At 48.1% G+C, this 18147-nt stretch overlaps 1 protein-coding gene across 9 annotated transcripts in view; it reads left to right on the top strand.

The window, feature by feature from the left end:
* The window catches only part of LOC147447465 (RNA polymerase II C-terminal domain phosphatase-like 2), a 92296-nt gene that overhangs the window by 3970 nt on the left and 70179 nt on the right, over nt 1-18147 (top strand). The gene's annotated exons all lie outside the window — the stretch shown is intronic.

Raw genomic sequence — 18147 nt, 5'->3', positions numbered from 1 at the left:
TTGCCAATGTGGTATTGACTTTTGATTGCGTAAATGGAATGTACACACATGCAATACCTCAAGTGCAGAGTCTACTGACTTGAATGATGAGTGTTGCAGCGGTAACTCCTCAAGACGAGGCACTTCCGGGGCTGTTTTGATGCACCTTGAATTCTTCTCGATGTGGGATTGCGGATGGCCACCAAGGGGTAGATTTGGGGCTGATTTGCACTCCCGATGGTTCGATGGGCTGCTGAAGTACCAGACCGCAACGGGGAGATTGCGAAGGCAGATACAAGCTGTTTCCGGCGATGGAAAGGGGATGAAATCTGAAAACGCTGGCTGCTGTGCTGAATTCTGCAAGCGCTTGGGCTGATCTGCTGAATTCTGCAAAAAGGTCAGGGCTGAAAGCTGATCTGAAAATGCTGGTGCTGATCTGGCAGTTCCTAGCAAAACGCTGAGGCTGATCTGCACTCCTTGCTAGCGCTCCCACTTCTGACTGAAACACTAGACCCTTGGCTCCCTTTATAGGTGAGATTTGCAGGTTATAAATCTGCTAAGGGCTAGGTAGGGCAAACCATCCACCAAACCCAACAAATAAATCATTAACAATGATTAATTACTAAAATTTTGACGAGGCCTAACTATCGGGTGAAACTGTCGCACATCTGCCACGTACATCTGCCACCCGAGAATCCGACCGACATGGGAAATGGCTCGTTGGATCGCTCTAACCTAAAACTATATGCACTTTCATGCCAGATGCCCACCGTAGTGTAACAACATCTATCAAAACGCGTGTACAAACCATTTATGCAAGAGGGTTCCAAAACTGGAAAACGTAATCTAATGGACTCGTCTGGACATGCAGGTCCTGCGAACAGGCTCACAAAATTGCCGGTACTAGTTCTCCTAGGATTCTAGACACTCCTATCTAGGAAGAAGGGGAAAACTGGCTCTGGAAGTCGATGAAGCATGTCCATGTGGCACACAAAGCCACGTGCAGCCATGTGCATGCGACATTTATCCCTTTTGTGTGGACAAAGATAAGAAGTGTGATCAATGGCGGCAACATGTAATAAAGCTCTTGCACTGTTGGTGTTGGAGGATGAAACCTTTGAGGCATCAATGGCGGCGACATGTAATTCAAGAACTGCTAGAAGTTTTGTAGAATAGGTAGTTTTTGTCGAGGATGTTTTTTTTCCCCGAGAAAAAGATCGTTCTATTAGTTAATAAAACTTTTCCTTTGTTGTGCTTCATCTCCTGTGCGAGAGCAATCGCTACCGCCTTGTTGAGATCGATTGGATCGAGTACTTCGACATCAAACTTGATATACTCGTCCAACCCAAAAAGGAATGCCTCTTTGCGCTCATCATCCGATTTGCGTAATTGGGTGCCGAGCTGCAAAGCACGATTAGAGAAAGACATAACTGGCATACCATTTTGCTTGAGACCATGCCAATCGTCTTTCAACCGTGCTAGGTATTGAGGTGGCGTAAACCGTGCCTAGAGCTTGTCTTGGAAGTCGGCCCAATTGAAGGAAAGGGGCACGCCTTCTTCGGCCTCCTATAGGTGCGCGGTCAACTGTGCCTCTTGCCATGCGTGATACCAGTTAATGGTATCACCGGCAAGGTACATGGCTGCCGTCAAAACCTTGCTATTTCTTGTTTTCTTAGTTGACGCAAAGTAAGCATTGAATTGATGCAACCAAGAGTGAATAATAGTAGCATCCATCTTACCGTCATACTTAATGAACGTCAACTTCTCAGTGACGGGGTTGTTGGAGTCCGAATCTCTGCTTGTGCTACCTGATGAACTGCCAACATCTTTGACCGGATCGGGCTTCGAGGTGAGTACCTGTAGACCAACTCTTGCATGCGTTGGTCTCTTTGCGCCTCACGCTCTAACTCCAAGGCTGCTCGTGTTTCTTCGGCCGCTTAGCGTGCTTGCTCACGCTCATGCTTACACTCCAAGGCTACCCTTCTTTCTTCGGCCGCTAAGCGCGCTCGCTCATGCTCACGCTCCAAGGCTAACCGTCGTTCTTCGCGCTCGTGATGCAAGGTAGCGCGTTGCGCCTCTTGTTTTAGCATCATGTCCATCATCGACTTGACCAAAGCCTCCATCGGATTTGGTGCAAACCGTGGCGTAGATGGGGAAGGGGGAGGGTCGGAAAAACCTCATGATGGGGAAAATTCTTCTTCACTATCTCCATGCTCATCACCTTCACGCAATGTCACAAGATGGGCACCACGTGCCAATAGAAAAGAACATACTGAACACCACTGTCACAAGACGGGCTCCACGTGCCAATAGAAAAGAACAGACTGAACAGACTTTTAGCACTTCAATAACAATTGAACTGAAAGAGAGACGACATGCGACACGGAGTGGCGGAATTCCACCCCAGAGAGTATTGGCCCCAAACCTTGGCGCTCCTTTCGGTATTTATTTATATTGCATCAACATAGTACAAGCCGGTACTCCAAACTCTGCACCTTCTCCAGGAAGCATGCTAGAGAATGAGCCCTAACCTCATATTTAAAGGCCCTTGGCCTAAAAAGCAGTTATAGTGAAAAGCCTTTAAAACTCAAAAGCTTCTGGTCCAAAAGCAATGCCAAAAAGCTGCCAGCGTAATTTACGGAAGTCTGTATAGCTGCCACATCATCATGCCAGCGCAAAACGTGGAAATCCGTACAGCCTGCCACGTCATCATGCGAGCGCAATTTTCGGAAATCTGCCACGTCATTAGTTTTTTTTTTTTTTTCCGTGTGGATTCTGCTTTATTTTAGTTTCTTTATGTCACTGGGGGCCCATCGGACAGGGTCCCCATAAGTTGGTAGGACTTCTTCTTCTTCTGTTACTTGTTCTCTTAGGGTTTAGGCCCCTCGGCCGACATCTGCAAGTTGGCTCCATTCTTCAAGGCTTTGACACGTCAACAGTTTGTTACAAATCGTACGCGATTACAACATATCTGCAAAACAACTCAAGTTAGTTCAAAAATTTTCGAGGGCATTCCGAGGGACAATCAGTTTGCTCTTTTTGTTAAGGAGTTAGCTTCTCCTTTCGGCTCTTTTGATCAAGAAGTTAGCTTCTCCTTTCGTCTAGATCGGAACTCTTGATATTCCGGCGTAGTAAAATTAGCCATCACACTTAGACCTTACTGATCTTCCACAGGTGTCTTGATGCACTAAAATTACATACCCAGGCAATCTCATCCAATTAGAAATATTCAGTGGTTGGCACATCACAATGCAACACAAATGCTCACATATACATGTTACAAGACATAGAAACATAAAGCCGCCGATGAACACTCCCCCTGCAAATAACCATCCAAGTTCGGGCTATGAGCTGTTCAACGACTCCCTCATCACTCCTCCTGCAAATAACCTAAAAAAGGTCCGGGCCATGAGATATAGAGGCCTTTTACAACCAAACACTCCCCAGATGGCAGACTGCGTCGTTTGGAGGTGCTGAGAGTAACCATTGCTCAGACTTCTTAATACTCCCCCTGTACATAACCATGCAGGTCCGGGCCATGAGTAACAACAATAATACTCCCCCCGTAAGTGACCACAAGGGTCCGGGCCATGAGTAAAAAAAACACTTTTCAATCATTCAATACTCTCCCCGCATATAACCACAAGGGTCCGGGCCATGAGTATGAACAAGCATTCTCAAATATCATTTCTCACCCTCCACCCGGGAGTAAAATCACCAATCATTGAAACCAGTAGTAAAACCAGAGTCAAACAATTGAAATCGGCACCAAGACAGGTTTTAAACAGATAGCATCCATTTCAAAGAAATTCCAAAAAGGATCACCAAACAAGTTCTCAAACAGATTCTCAGACAAAATTCAAATTTAAAAAGCAATCTCGAAATCAGCCGAGCTCGACAAGTCGGCTAACTTTCCATCCTGAAACCTGCACCAAAAATTAGGGTTAGGTTCTTTCCATGAGGTCGTAGCCGAGCACAGCATGGTCCATCAGCTCTTGGACACAGAGTGTTTTCGTTGGCGGCGATGGTAGTCCCAAGGTAGCAATCGCACTGGATCTCCAAGGTCATCTGCTCGTGAAGAGACATCTATTGAGAGATGTCGAGAAATTTCAAGTTATAATCTGCTAGGGTTTCCATGGCAAGCATTTCAGGATACCCCACTCTGCCAGAAGTTGCACTTTGAAGAAAGATGCCAGAAACCATGTAACTTCGGGCAAAATTTTTCTTGAAAGCTTGCCAAGTACTTGGAGTATGCTGCTTGGTAGCTATCAACATCTGCATGGTACTGTCTCTAAGAAAAACAACAGCTTGAAACAAATCTTGGATCCTTCTCTTGCAAGTGATCTTAATGGCTTATGCCACGTAACACATGAGCGGTGAAGAAGGGAGCGCGCCCGATGCGGGATGAAGTAAGGGTGGTAGTGGCTAGTAAGCCCGGGGTCGGAGCACGAAGCTAAAATTCCAAAAGTCTCTGGTTTGCTCTGTCTCCTCTTTTGTGGGACCGGTATGCTTTCAAAAAAGCACACACCTCATGCTCTGATACCACTGTCACAAGACGGGCACCACGTGCCAATAGAAAAGAACAGACTGAACCACGTGCCAATAGAAAAGAACAAACTGAACAGACTTTTAGCACTTCAATAACAACTAACTTAAAGAGAGAGACGACACGCGACACGGAGTGGCGGAATTCCACCCTAGAGGCCCCAAACCTTGGTGCCCCTTTTGGTATTTCTTTATATTGCATCAACATAGTACAAGCCGGTACTCCAAACTCTACACCTTCTCCAGGAAGCATGCCAGAGAATGAGCCCTAACCTCATATTTAAAGGTCCTTGGCCTAAAAAGCAGTTACAGTGAAAAGCCTTTAAAACTTAAAAGCTTCTGGTTCAAAAGCAATGCCAAAAAGCTGCTAGCGTAATTTATGGAAGTCCGTACAACTGCCACATCATGATGCCAGCGCAAAACACGGAAATCCGTACAGCTTGCCACGTCATCATGCCATCATAATTTTCGAAAATCTGCCACATCAATTTTTTCCCCCCCCGTGTGGATCCTGCTTTCTTTTAGTTTATTTATGTCGTTGGGGCCCCATCGGACGGGGTCCCCATAAGTTGCTAGGACTTCTTCTTCTGTTACTTGTTCTCTTAGGGTTTAGGCCCCTCGGCCGGCATCTGCAAGTTGGCTCCATTCTTCAGGGCTTTGACACGTCAGCAGTTTGTTACACGCAAGGTATCCATTCCGCTTCGGGTGATGACCACACACTAAGATCTTGGATACTGAAGTTCGCGAGGAAGTTGGGGTCTTGAGGTTCTTGGGTTTTTGAGGACTTGAGGTTCTTGAGGTTCTTGAGTTCTTTAGCTTGCAATTTGTGTTAGAGAAGGCTCGACTCTTCCCTGTGAGCGCACCCCTTGGCGGCCTTGCGCTCACACCAAGGTTGTTTTTTCCCACCTCACGTCGATTGGCCGGCCGCTAAGTGCACGGTCCGCTCTCAATGAGTGAAACGAGGAACAAGGGAAGGCCGGACAAGCCCTTCTTTCTTGGGTTACCCGTCACTCTTCAAAACACGATTAGGAATCGACATGCCCAAGTGGACTTGGGTTACGTGCGACCGCAACAAGCAAAAAAATAAAATTCTTGTGGTTCTTTCCTTGAGTGATACAGAACACTGCCAAAGCTCTGATACCAATGTAAGGTGCAACAGAAGTGAATGTTGAACTTTGCTCAAGATGAGTGCTCCGAACTGTGCTCAAGGGTTCCTTTTACTTACGGATGGGAGAGCCTTCCGTTCCTTTACTAAGAGAGTGCAATGATCACAAACAAAGTGAATTGACATTGTGAATGAAGGTGTTGAGACTTAGAGAGAGAGAGAGAGAGAGAGAGAGAGAGAGAGAGAGAGAGAGAGAGAGAGAGAGAGAGAGAGAGAGAGAGAGAACCTTGGAAGATGCTTCTTTAGGCTGCTCTTTGCACAGTGACTCCACGACTCGGCACTAGAGACGGTCATACTTGGCATTCAGGGTATCGTTTTCTCTTTACGGATGCCCCCTTGTCCACTTCCACCCTCTCACCCTTTCTCCGATCGCTCCTTCAGATTTGGGTTTCCATGAGACGGGCTATCGTACGCTCACCTCCCTCATGTCGTGAGGAGATTGAGCGCCAGCCTCTCATTTGGAATGCTACAGTTCTTGATTCTTTGGTTAATCCACCTCGTCAGCTTGGAGAGAGGACTCACATTGATTGGGCTGCTTGGGACTCTGGCCCTGCTGCCTCTATGCAGTTGTTTCATGAGACACGTATGCTGGATGCAGATTTTGTGGCAGAACATTATGACATTGGTCGCGGGGTGCCAGACGACTGCTTGAGATTGATTCTGCCGTTCCTTCACAGTGGGATGCAGTCATGCGAGGCACGGTTCAGATGCCCCCTCATTGTGGCTAGGAAGGCCTCTTTGACCAGAGCACTCTCTTATTAGTTCGTTTGGACATCATGCTATTCACAGTTGATACTGACAACTCTCAGAGGATTCATGCTAGATTGACATATGCTGCCACTTCTCCACTACTTATCTCCCCTGGCGCTCGATGGGAGGCCATACGAGTAGTTGGCTCACGCGGGAAGCATCGTTGTGTTGACCCCCGTTATGCTTCCGCTGATGCTGCACTTTGGAGGCTTTGGGTGTGGGAGGGTCATGCCCTATCGCAGCTTTATTGGGACCCAGGAGAGTGGCATTGGCCTCACTCAGACCCCACAGGTGCACCTATATCCTTCTTTGAGTACACTGTCAGGATTGGAAGATTAGCATTGATGAGACAGCAACCAGAGCAGCCCACTCGTATGCGCTTCTGGTTACATTTAGGCCTCTCCCATGCCTATCTGCAACAGTTTTGGTTCGCCATCTGGGATTTACATGTTGCTCGTCGTATTTCCTTTTTCATGTGGATGATTGCTCATGCGAGACTACCAGTTGGGACTTGGCTAGCTACTATGGGTCATGATCCGTTATGTACTCGCTGCCCTTTGCGCCAACTTGAGTCACCTGCCCACTGTCTTTGGTCATGCTCAACTTCCCATGTAGTGTGGCTTGCAGTTTGCTCTCTACTCAGCAGAACAGGCGTTCATCATGGATTTCTTACTTGGGGATCTGTCTCATGGTTGATGCCGATGCCCGGCCCGCATCTTTTCTACGAGGGCTCAGCCACAGATCCAACCTTCATGCTTACCTCGACTGGTTATCGGCGAGGGACTTTGGCTTTGCTACCACAGATTGCTTGGCAGGGGGATACTCAGACACGTGATGCAGTTTTCTCAGTCATCACTAGTATTACACTATGGAATATTTGGAGAGCTCGTTGTCTTCACATTCTCAGTGCGGCTCCACAGCTCCTTCAGGATATCCTCACTGCCATTTGGCTGGACATCATTCACACCCTGATTTGGCAATGGGATTCGTCCTCCGGTACATCTAGAGCAGCTGAGGCTCGTCGATTTGCCTTCCTTCGGCGTTGGGCAAGATCCCCACTCCTCTTCACACTGACAGGTGGTCAGATTACTTGGCATTATGCCCCTCCTCAGTGGTTTCTCCTCCACTCCTCACACCGACCACCATGAGATTGTTCTAGTCGAGTAGTCACTATAGTGGCTCTCCTCCTTACATTCAGCTTGTACACCCCACATGATAGGCTATTTTGGCATCCGCTGGGATTATTTTGTACTCAGTAATATACAGCCCTGACTTTTTCCAGAGAGAGAGAGAGAGAGAGAGAGAGAGAGAGAGAGAGAGAGAGAGAGAGAGAGAGAGAGGTGCTACCTGCAGCCTGCCGCGAACCCTATTGAGAGAGAGAGAGAGAGAGGGGTGCTACCTAAAGCCTGCCGCGAACCCTATTGCCTGCATCTTGCCGCCGCCGCGCACCCCCCTACCTGCATCCTGCCACCGCCGCGTACCCCCCTATCTGCAGCCTGCCGCCGCCGCGTCTCCTGCCTGCAGCCCGCCGCCACGCGCTCTGCTGCCTGCAGTCTGCCGCCACGTGCTCAGCTGCCCTGCGTGTCACAGCCTGCGAGTACCTGCAGTCCCCCTCCTCAACCCCTACTTTCGTGAAACCCTAACCCTAACAGTCCCATCTGTCAACCCTAATTGTGTGAAACCCTAATTCCTCGAAACCCTAACAGTCCGCCAACCCTACCTGTTTCAAACCTTCACCGTCTGCATCTTTCTACTACTTGCAAGGGAAGGAGAGAAAGAGAGAAAGAGAGAGAGAGAGAAAGAGTCCAATCTTCACTTCGGGTCTTGCTTTTCTCGTTTGCCAGCCTCGCCCATTCTTCATGGTGGCTTTGCCGGTCTTGAGTGCTACACACGGCGCTCCATCACCACTTGCCTGTCGCGTGGATTGTACTGGTGACCTGTTGACACGCATTGACTCCAAAATTCAACACTTGGCACAGCATGCCTTGGTTGGCCGGATGATTGGACAGTCTCCACCTCGCTCTTCTATACGTGATTGGTGTCAGACTGCATTGGGCACTACTCAGGGACGGGTCTCGGAACTTACATTACTTGGCAGAGGCATATTCATGGTACGTCTTTCAGATCCCGCCACTGCCTCAGCTCTCCTGGCTCGCTCTCCGATACTCTCTGATCGCAGAATGATATACTTGACAAGGTGGTATCCCGAGTTTACTACTGAGGAGTTTGACAGTCGGCATCTTATTCCCAGATTCCCTCTGACACTTTCCTTCCCGGATATGCCTCTCCATTTTATTGATGAGCATCTCCTTCAGATGATTGCTGCTCATTTTGGCACAGTAGTTCCAGGATCCTGCATCTTCTCATCTGGTCCACCTCGCATTCAGGTCCTGGTGTTTGGGGATACTTCATTACGAGATACAATTACTGTGGCTGTGCGTGATCGAGACTATTCTTGCCGAATGGTAGTCACTAGCCGCCCAGGACAGTGCTTACGTTGTCACCAGATGGGACACTTGGCACGCGATTGCCCCACTCAGCCACGCCATCGGCGACAACAACAGCCGGCTCGTGGCACCCATGCTCAGCCACGTGGTCAGCATCCACAGCCGGTTCCTACTACTACTACTCGAGCACCTCAGCAGCCTAAGGGTGCTCCCAGAGCTTCAACCCTCCATGTTCCTCCCCCTGCTTCAGTTCCTACTGAGACTGCATGGCAGACGGTAGGTCGTAACCATTCCTTCCATCCTCGTCAGCAACCCACCCCGCATGCAACCCCCAGTGTTAACTCCCCAGGATCACTTACCTCTGCTACCAGCTCCTCCTTCACTTGCCATTCCGCTGCCCGCTCCTTCCCCTATTCCCGAGGTCCCTATTCCCATGCAGATGGATCATTCACCGCTACTACCTCTCCCTTTTCCTCCTCTCCCTCTCGCCCTTACTCCCCCCCCTCCACCTTTTGGTCCACCCCCTCCCTCAGCAGCTCATACTTACGTCCCACGCAGTTTTCTCAGCTCTCGCCCTCTTTCCTGGGGCACGCATCGGGCTGAAATGTGCGGTGACTCAGAAGGACCATTGCGGGTGCAACTCTACCTTACGCATCACAAGCCAGGTTGTGTTCCCTCTTTAACAGGCAGTCGCTCTCAGCCTACCCATTCCTTTTTCCTTCCATTCCATGCAGCTCAGGAATGGTCCGAGGAAAACGTTCTGCATTTTGTGCATGCACAAACTATGGCTCAGCTTAATTTATGGTTGTCTACTTCCGCTCCAGATGTATTGTCTCCACACTTCCCTTCATGTATTGGTGCAATGGAACGGAGTGACGTTTATGCTTGCTATTCATTGCCTATGATCATTCATGTATCCTCAGATGTGGTGCTTCCTATGTCTATGCGCATTTGGGGTGTCAAAGCTGCAGCATCGGTAATGCAATGTAAACAAGCTGAGGTACGCAGTTGGTGCAATGAGACACCATATTTTAGAGAGGGCTTGCGGGTTGCTTTCCTCCCGCCAGAAGCTCATCCCTTGGATGGCCCAGCTGCCTCCAAGAAGATGCGCAGTTAGTCAGATGCTTTACCAATTCTTTCATGCAGACTATGGATTTACATGTAGTTTCTTGGAATGCTAATGGTTTACAGACTTCTCGGGTAAGAGGTTCACGTAAGCTTTTACTTCGCAGAGATTTACACGCTCATGTAGTAGGCACTGTGGATATATTACTAGTACAGGAGCATAAGATTGCCACTCCCTTTGGTAATCTCATGCCCTCGGGCGCTCACACTTTTTGGGAGCCTGCTCTGGGCATTCATGGACAGAGTTGCGGTGTATGCATTTCAGTGGGGCCACGATACTTGGCATCGGTTCAGCAGCATGGCACCCTTGTCGCTGGCAGAGCAGTCTATGTTTCTATCCGGATTCGGGACTATCATTGGTTTTATGTCAGTATATGCACCGCACCCACTACTCAAGAGAGAGCTACTTTTTGGTCCTCCTTGGTTGCTACTCTACCTGCTGTAGACTCTTGGGTTGTTGGAGGCGACTTCAACAACGTCGAGAGTGACTCTGACCGGCGATCGATCACTCCTCTAGTTCTATCATCCATTTCTCCAGACGAGCAGCCAGCTTGGGAACGATTTCTTCTAGCTATTCAAGGTGTTGACGCCTGGCACATACCCTCTTTTGGTCACCATCCTGCTACACTTCATTACTCGTGGGGGTTTCAAAGACGGCAGGGAAGATTATTAGAGCGACTTGACCGTTTTTACATTGGCCCTTGGGCAGCAGCTCTAGGTGGATTTACTACTATTTGGCGAGGGACCAGCCTCTCAGATCATTTATCCATCTCATTGTTTATCTCTTTCACTAGATTCGCTGCACAGAGACGAGGCTGCCGCATCCCTGACAGTGTTCTCACCACTGAAGTTTTGCAGTAGCAGATTCGTGACTTGTGGTCCACGGGTGCTTCTTATTGTGGTCCCCTTGGAGAGTTCCTTGCCCATTGCATTACTCAGTCTAGTATTTACTGCCGTGATCAGACTGCTAATATTCATCGTCAGTTGAGAGTACGCGAGTCTGACCTCCACATTCCTCTTGGTTCCACACAACGCTTGCTTGAGGAGTGGCCTCAGGATGCTTATCTCGCTGCTAGACAGACAGAGCTCACACAGGAAATTCGTCGCGTACAGGAGGCTAGGTCTGAGTTCACTCATCATGCTTTAGTATCTCATTGGATAGCTAAAGCTGATCGAATGAATAAGGACTTCTTTGTTGCATATAAAGAGCGCCCTCCTGGCACCACCCTCATGACTTTGTGCGATGCTCAGGGAACACTTCATATGCATCCTGATGTTATTCTTAATATGTCTGCAGATTATTTTGAGGCATTGTTCACTGCTGATGTATGCACTACTGAGGTTTTACTTGCCCGTGAGCAGATCTTGCATCACACACCACGTCGTTGTACAGACACTATGGCAGAGATCTTGTTGGCTCCATTCACACTTGCAGAGCTTCATGCTGCTATCGAGAGTCTAGATCCATCTTCCTGTCCAGGCGAGGATGGCCTCACTAGAGCTTTCTTTTTGACCTATTGGGATGTATTGCATATACCACTGCTTCGTGGTTGTCAGGATGTCTTTGCATCAAGATATATGCATCCGGATCTTTATTCAGGTCTTATATCTCTTATTCCGAAAGGGGGTGACACCACTCAGCTCCGCCAGTGGAGACCTATTACCCTACTCCCTTCGGTCTATAAGATATTAGCGTTACTGATCAGCCATCGCTTGCGACCGTGCTTACCAGATATTATTCATACTTCTCAGACAGGCTTTGTCATGGATCGATGCATACTGGATAATATCTTCACTTTTTATGAGGCAGTAGAGTGCGCCAGATCATCTTCTGAACCTCTCGCTTTTTTCATCCTTGACTTCGAGAAAGCATACGATCGTGTTGAGTGGGAGTTTCTCGAAGGATCATTAGCCAGGATGGGTTTCCCTTCGAGATGGATCTCAGGCATTTCCGCTCTCTTCAGGACTGCCAGCAGTGCTATTACTATTGGTGGTCGTGTAAGTCGCAGTTTTGAGCTCTCTCGATCTGTCCGTCAGGGATGTCCTTTAGTAGCATATCTGTATCTGTTTGTAGGAGAGACTATGTCCGACTTTCTTCGTGCTCAGAGTCATGCATTTCGTGGCTTGACCATGCCAGTACCTTCAGCTCCGGACCTTATCGATCAGGAGTTTGCTGATGACACTATGCTGATGTTGCGCTATTTGCTAGCAGCTCTTGATGCCATGCGGGGAGCCCTGGAGGTTTTTTGCATTGCCAGTGGTGCACGCATTAACTGGCATAAATCCTACGGGTTACTGGTTGGCAGTGATGACATACCTACTTGGGGGGTAACTGATGGTTTCACATGGCTACAGCCAGGTCAGACATGCAGATATGTGGGCTTTTAGGTTGGATTTGACGTTTCCTCACAGCAGCAGTTTGCACCCGTACTAGAGTCTATCCGCAGGAAGCTATGTCATTGGTCTTCACGTCATCTGTCGTTGGCTGGCCGTGCATTGGTCGCCAACCAGGTCATTCTGGCTACAGTATGGTATACGGCCTCCTGTTGGATGCTACATTCTGGTGTGATAGCTCAGCTCCGCAGACTCGTGCGGAACTTTTTATGGAGTGGCACGGATGGGACTACTGATACTCGTGCTCGAGCTCGCTGGTCCATGATTATTCGTCCTAGGTCAGCGGGTGGCCTTGGCATTATTGATCCAGAATTACAGAGCCGCGCCCTTCTTACCAAGCTTATTGTTCAGGGTCTTTTTCCCGGCCAAGAACCTTGGAAGATGCTTCTTCAGGCCGCTCTTTCCACAGCGACTCCACGCCTCGGCACTAGAGATGGCCATACTTGGCAAACAAAGTATCGTTTTCTCTTTACGGATGCCCCCTTGTGCACCAGCACTCTCTCACCCTTCATCCGACGCTCCTTCAGATTTGGGTATCCATGCGACGAGCTATCATACGCTCACCTCCCTTATGCCATGAGGAGATTGAGCGCCAGCCTCTCATTTGGAATGATGCAGTTCTTGATTCTTCGGTTAATCCACCCCGTCAGCTTGGAGAGAGGACTCACATTGATTGGGCTGCTTGGGACACTGGCCCTGCTGCCTCTATGCGGTTGTTTCATGAGACACGTATGCTGGATGCAGATTTTGTGGCAGAACATTATGCCATTGGTCGCGGGGTAACAGACAGAGTGCTTGAGATTGACTCTGCCATTCCTTCACACTAGGACGCAGTCTTGCGAGGTGCGGTTCAGATGCTTCCACATTGTGGCTGGGAAGGCCTCTTTGCTCAGAGCACTCTCTTATTAGTTCGTTTAGACACCATGCTGTTGCTAATTGGACTATTTTCTTATTTTTAATGATTAAATCTCTTTTTTAGGATATTTTATTATGTGCACTAAGAACTGTTAAAAGATTGTAGCTACAGGAACTGCCATCAGGAACGGACAACTCTGATGTGTCATTTGATGGGTGACAGTAAACATCGCGAAGGAGTTTCCGTAAGTTCGGTGGAAAGGGCCGGGTTACGAGTGCCCCTGATGCGTCACATGATAGGTGACAGGTGCATCAGTAAGGGGGCATCCCGTAGGCTAAGGAGGAAATCCGAACTGAGTAAGAAAGTACGCGTAAGAACGCAAGCACAAGAATAAAGATGGGTTCAATGAAGCTTTTTACGAAAAGCAGGAACAGTTGTGGAAGGACAAATGTTTTCCCGCGAGGAGTCTGTGTCTTCATTGCATCTGTGTCGTGTCCTGCATTCCGGGACGCCTAGAATGTGTCCGTGTAGCATTGTTTTCACTAATTGAGTGAGTTTTTAAAGTTTGAACAGGTTCACACTTTATTTTATAAAGTGACCGGCCCCTTTATTAATAAAATAAAGCAAGCAAGGCTCTTATAAAAAAAGCCAGTGCTAATAGCTATGCAGGGGGCTGAATTGCGATCTCTCTCTCTCTCCTCTCTCTAGAAAACGCGATTTTCTCTCTCCTCTCTCTAGGAGCGCCAAGCTCTGCTTTTGGACCTCTATTCCTGTCGGGTGTCAGACCCTATAAAAGGGTAGCCCGCGTTTCAGTTTGAGAGAGCCGGAAGCAGTAGAAAAGCACCAGCGCTAGGGTTTTGGAGTAGAGTCTGGCGACGGAATTTGCAAGTGCTCGCGTGACGACTGAGTACGGAGGTCGATCCTCCGAGCAAGGAGCGACAGGTATAAGGTGTTGATACGCATTGAGAATTATTGCTCTGTGTGGTTTGTTTTGCAGGAATCTCTCGTCTCTGGGAAGGCCCCTCACAGGCAGTACGGCTTTACGCCTAAGTCCCTTATGGGAAAGTACGGCTTTACGCCTAAGTCCTTTACGGGAAAGTACGGCTTCGCGCCTAAGTCCCTTACGGGAAGGAACGGCCTTGTGCCCAAGCCCTTTACGGGAAAACACGATCTTCGGGTCTAAGATTACAGAACGGAGGGGTTTCCTCGGGTTCTCGTGCTTGTATAAGAATTCTCCCTGAATAAAAGAATACTCTTAACGGGGGGGGGACCAGCCCATCTTCTGGTCCCCAATATTGTGTCGATCTTCTCCCTTCTCTCATGTTTTCAAAGAATTATAATTTTCAGATTTTCTAAGTGCTCGTGTACGCTCCCGTTTTGTGACAGTGGTATCAGAGCTCGGACTCCTCTCTTTCTCTGCAAAGAAGGACGATTCCGGGAAGAACGGGAAGAACCATGTCGGGCCAAGGGAGAAGCGTTGAAGAGGAGCTTCAACAAGTGCAAGCCGAGGTTGCGGAGTTGCAACAAATCTTACTGTTGCCAGACGTCCAAAAGCTTTTGGGCGGAATGAAGAAAACGAATGGAACTGATGCAGCCAAGCATCCAGACAACACTGTTGGCGTGAGACCACAGGAGGCAATAGAAGAAGAACGTGCCGAGGTGCACAAAGGATCTTCGGATCGGAATGAACGGCCTACTTCAAGGAAAGGCCAGGAAAAAGCGCTCTCTTTGCTAGACGAGAGCAAGGACATCTCTATCTCATCTCCATCTTACTCTCCTGATTATACTTCTACTTCTTGATCATCTCGTCAGAAGAAGGAAGCCGCTACTACTGCCACTACCCTACATCAACCTAAAGATAAGCCTCGATTCAAGAAGCATGGTCGCAAGTCTCAACATCGCATGAGAGTCTTCAAATCGGGTGACAAGGACATCAAGTTCTAAACCTACAACGGACGGAGAGACATCTCCAAAGCACTGTCCTTCATCAGACAGTTTGAAGTTGCCTTTACCAATGGGCACTTCACAGAAAGATCCAAATTACGCCATGTGGGGATGCACCTCAAGGAAACGGCAAGTAATTGGTGGTTAGCCAAGATTCTGGAAGGTTCTCAGGCCCAAACTTGGGAGAGCTTCAAATCTGAATTTTATGAACAATTTCTTCCACCTGACTTCGAGCAGGACATACGGAAGGAATGGGACTGGCTTGCCCAGAAGGAACATGAAAGAGTAACGACTTATGTGGACAAGTATTGGTCGGTTCTTCTGAAGGTCACTCCCTTCATGAAGATTGCTGACGAGGAAAAGAAAAGAAAGTTCGAAGCGGGTCTCCAACCGCAGCTTCGAAAGAGTATGAAGGTGTATCCGCATGATACTCTTCAAAGGATGATGGAGTCAGCAATCATTGCTGAGGATTTGCACTCAACTGGGACGCCCAGAAAGATGGAGCATAGCACTTACCGTGCAAGACAAAGAGGGGTCTACGATGACCAAGGGGGCCAAGGAAGAAAACGTCCTCCATCTAGAGACGATGATCATTCTAAGAAGCCAGAGGGCACTGTCAAGCGAACTAAGTACCTTTCTCCTACCCAACTTCAAACTTTCAGAGAGAAGGAAGATGCTTCTACTGTGGCTAGAAAGGACATATGAAACCGGACTGCCCGCTAAAGCAGCAACAGCAAGAGCAAGCCTCTACGAGGCAAGAGAAAGCAAGGAAGGAACCCGCACCACCAAGTTGGAACTCAATCCTAGATGTTCAAGGAAACATAGAATCTGAGAAAGGGAAGCGTCAACTTTTGAAGGGCTGGGGTCTTTGAACAACCAGCGAGTACTGATTCTTTATGATCCAGGATCCACGGATAACTTCATCTCCCTTGATACTGCGGAACGATTGTGCCTCACATCGGCTCAGCTTGGCACACCGGTTACATCCGGATCGGCATTCGAGGGGTTGACAACCAATGCAACTCCCGTGCAAGGACAGCTCAATCTTCGGTTTGGCGAGTACAAGGACCGCGAATCATTTTTGATGGCACCCATCGAGGGATGTGATATCATCTTGGGTATGCCATGGCACTTTCACATGACACCTATTCCCGATTATGTGGAAAAGACCCTCACTTTTGATCATGGGGGTAAGAAAATAAAGATTCAAGCTGATGCAGGAGATTGGGAGTTCCCAATTGTAAGCCATATCTCCATTTAGAAAGAAATGAAGAAGTGTGTTTCTGCTTACTTGATTTTTGCAAAGGATAAAACTAGTAGGGACTCTCTCTCTAGTCTGGAAATTAAGCGTCTTCAATTTATTGAAAAGTACAAGGATTGTTTCACGGAGACACTTCCTGATGAACTCCCTCCGGTACGCCCGGAATATCACCGCATAGATCTCATACCGAGTAGCTCGCCTCCCAATCAACCCCCTTATCGGGTGAGTCTTGCTCAGCAAGAGGAAATTTTGAAGCAAGTCAACGAGCTTCTAGAGAAAGGGTTAGTACGGCCCAGTGCTTCACCCTACTGCTCTCCAGTTCTACTGGTGCAGAAGAAAGATGGCACGTTTCGAATGTGCATAGACTATCGGTCTTTAAACAAGATCACAATCAAGAATCGCTTTCTGATCCCTCGGATTGATGATATACTTGACAAGTTGCAGAGTGCAAGTGTCTTTAGTCGCATAGACTTAAAGAGTGGGTATCATCAGATACGGATCGCCCCTGAGGATGTCCATAAGACTGCTTTCCGCACAACCTTTGGACTATATGAATTTTTGGTAATGCCTTTCGGCTTGACCAATGCTCCTGCGACGTTCAATCGCAAGATGGATCGCATTTTCAGCCTGTATCGAGCTTTTACGGGAGTATTCTTTGACGACCTACTCATCTTCTCTAAGTCAGAAGAGGAACATCGGAAGCACTTGGACTTAGTGTTTCAAGAATTGCGAAAGCACGAGTTGCATGTGAATGCAAAGAAGAGCGAGTTCTTTCTCTCTGAGATACACTATCTCGGCCATATAGTCTCTCACAATCAAGTGAGTATGGATCCTGCCAAGATCCGAGTGGTAGAAGATTGGCCTATTCCCACTACGGTACATGATGTACGTAGCTTTCTGGGATTATGTTCATACTATTGAAGGTTTGTCCGAGGATTTGCTCATGTAGCAGGACCACTTCATGATTTGACAAAGAAGAAGATTCCTTTCAGATGGGGATCGAGACAACAAGGAGCTTTTGATCGGCTCAAGTACTTGCTAAGCCATGGACCTATTTTGATAGTGCTTGACTTAAGGAAACCATTTGAGGTTCACTGCGATGCTTCAGGCGATTGCATCGGAGCAGTGTTAAACCAAGAAGGCCATGCAGTGGCATACGAAAGCAGACGGCTTAAGGATGCAGAGTTGCATGCATCAATCTACGAAAAGGAAGTCTCGGCTGTGATTCACGCCTTATCCAACTGGAAGCACTATCTTCTAGGAGCGGATTTTGTGATCAAGACTAATCACCAGAGTTTGCGGTATTTTCTTACGCAAAGGAAACTATCTGAGAAGCAGATGAGATGGGCAAACTTTTTGTCTATGTTTCACTTCCAGATCCTTCACACGGCTGGGAGTAAGAACGTAGTCGCAAACGCACTGTCTAGGCGGCCAAGGGTGAACGCTATCACTTCGGTGTATCACCAAGAATTAGAAGCACTACCGGATTTGTATCCGAATGATCCAGACTTCTCCACCATTTGGGGAAAGCTACATCGTGGAGAGAATGAGTTTCCCTATTCCATTCGGGACAGTTATCTCTACCACCATCAGGCCATATGTGTGGCGGAACCATTAAGAAAGAAGATCATGGATGAAGCACACGCTTCGCCTTATGCGGGTCATCGGGGTATTCTCCCTA

Source organism: Adiantum capillus-veneris, chromosome 11, assembly GCF_014529385.1.
Source record: "Adiantum capillus-veneris isolate H3 chromosome 11, ASM1452938v2, whole genome shotgun sequence".
NCBI lineage: Eukaryota > Viridiplantae > Streptophyta > Polypodiopsida > Polypodiales > Pteridaceae > Adiantum > Adiantum capillus-veneris.
The sequence above is the reverse complement of the archived record's forward strand: the minus strand, read 5'-3'. Positions and strand labels throughout refer to the sequence as shown.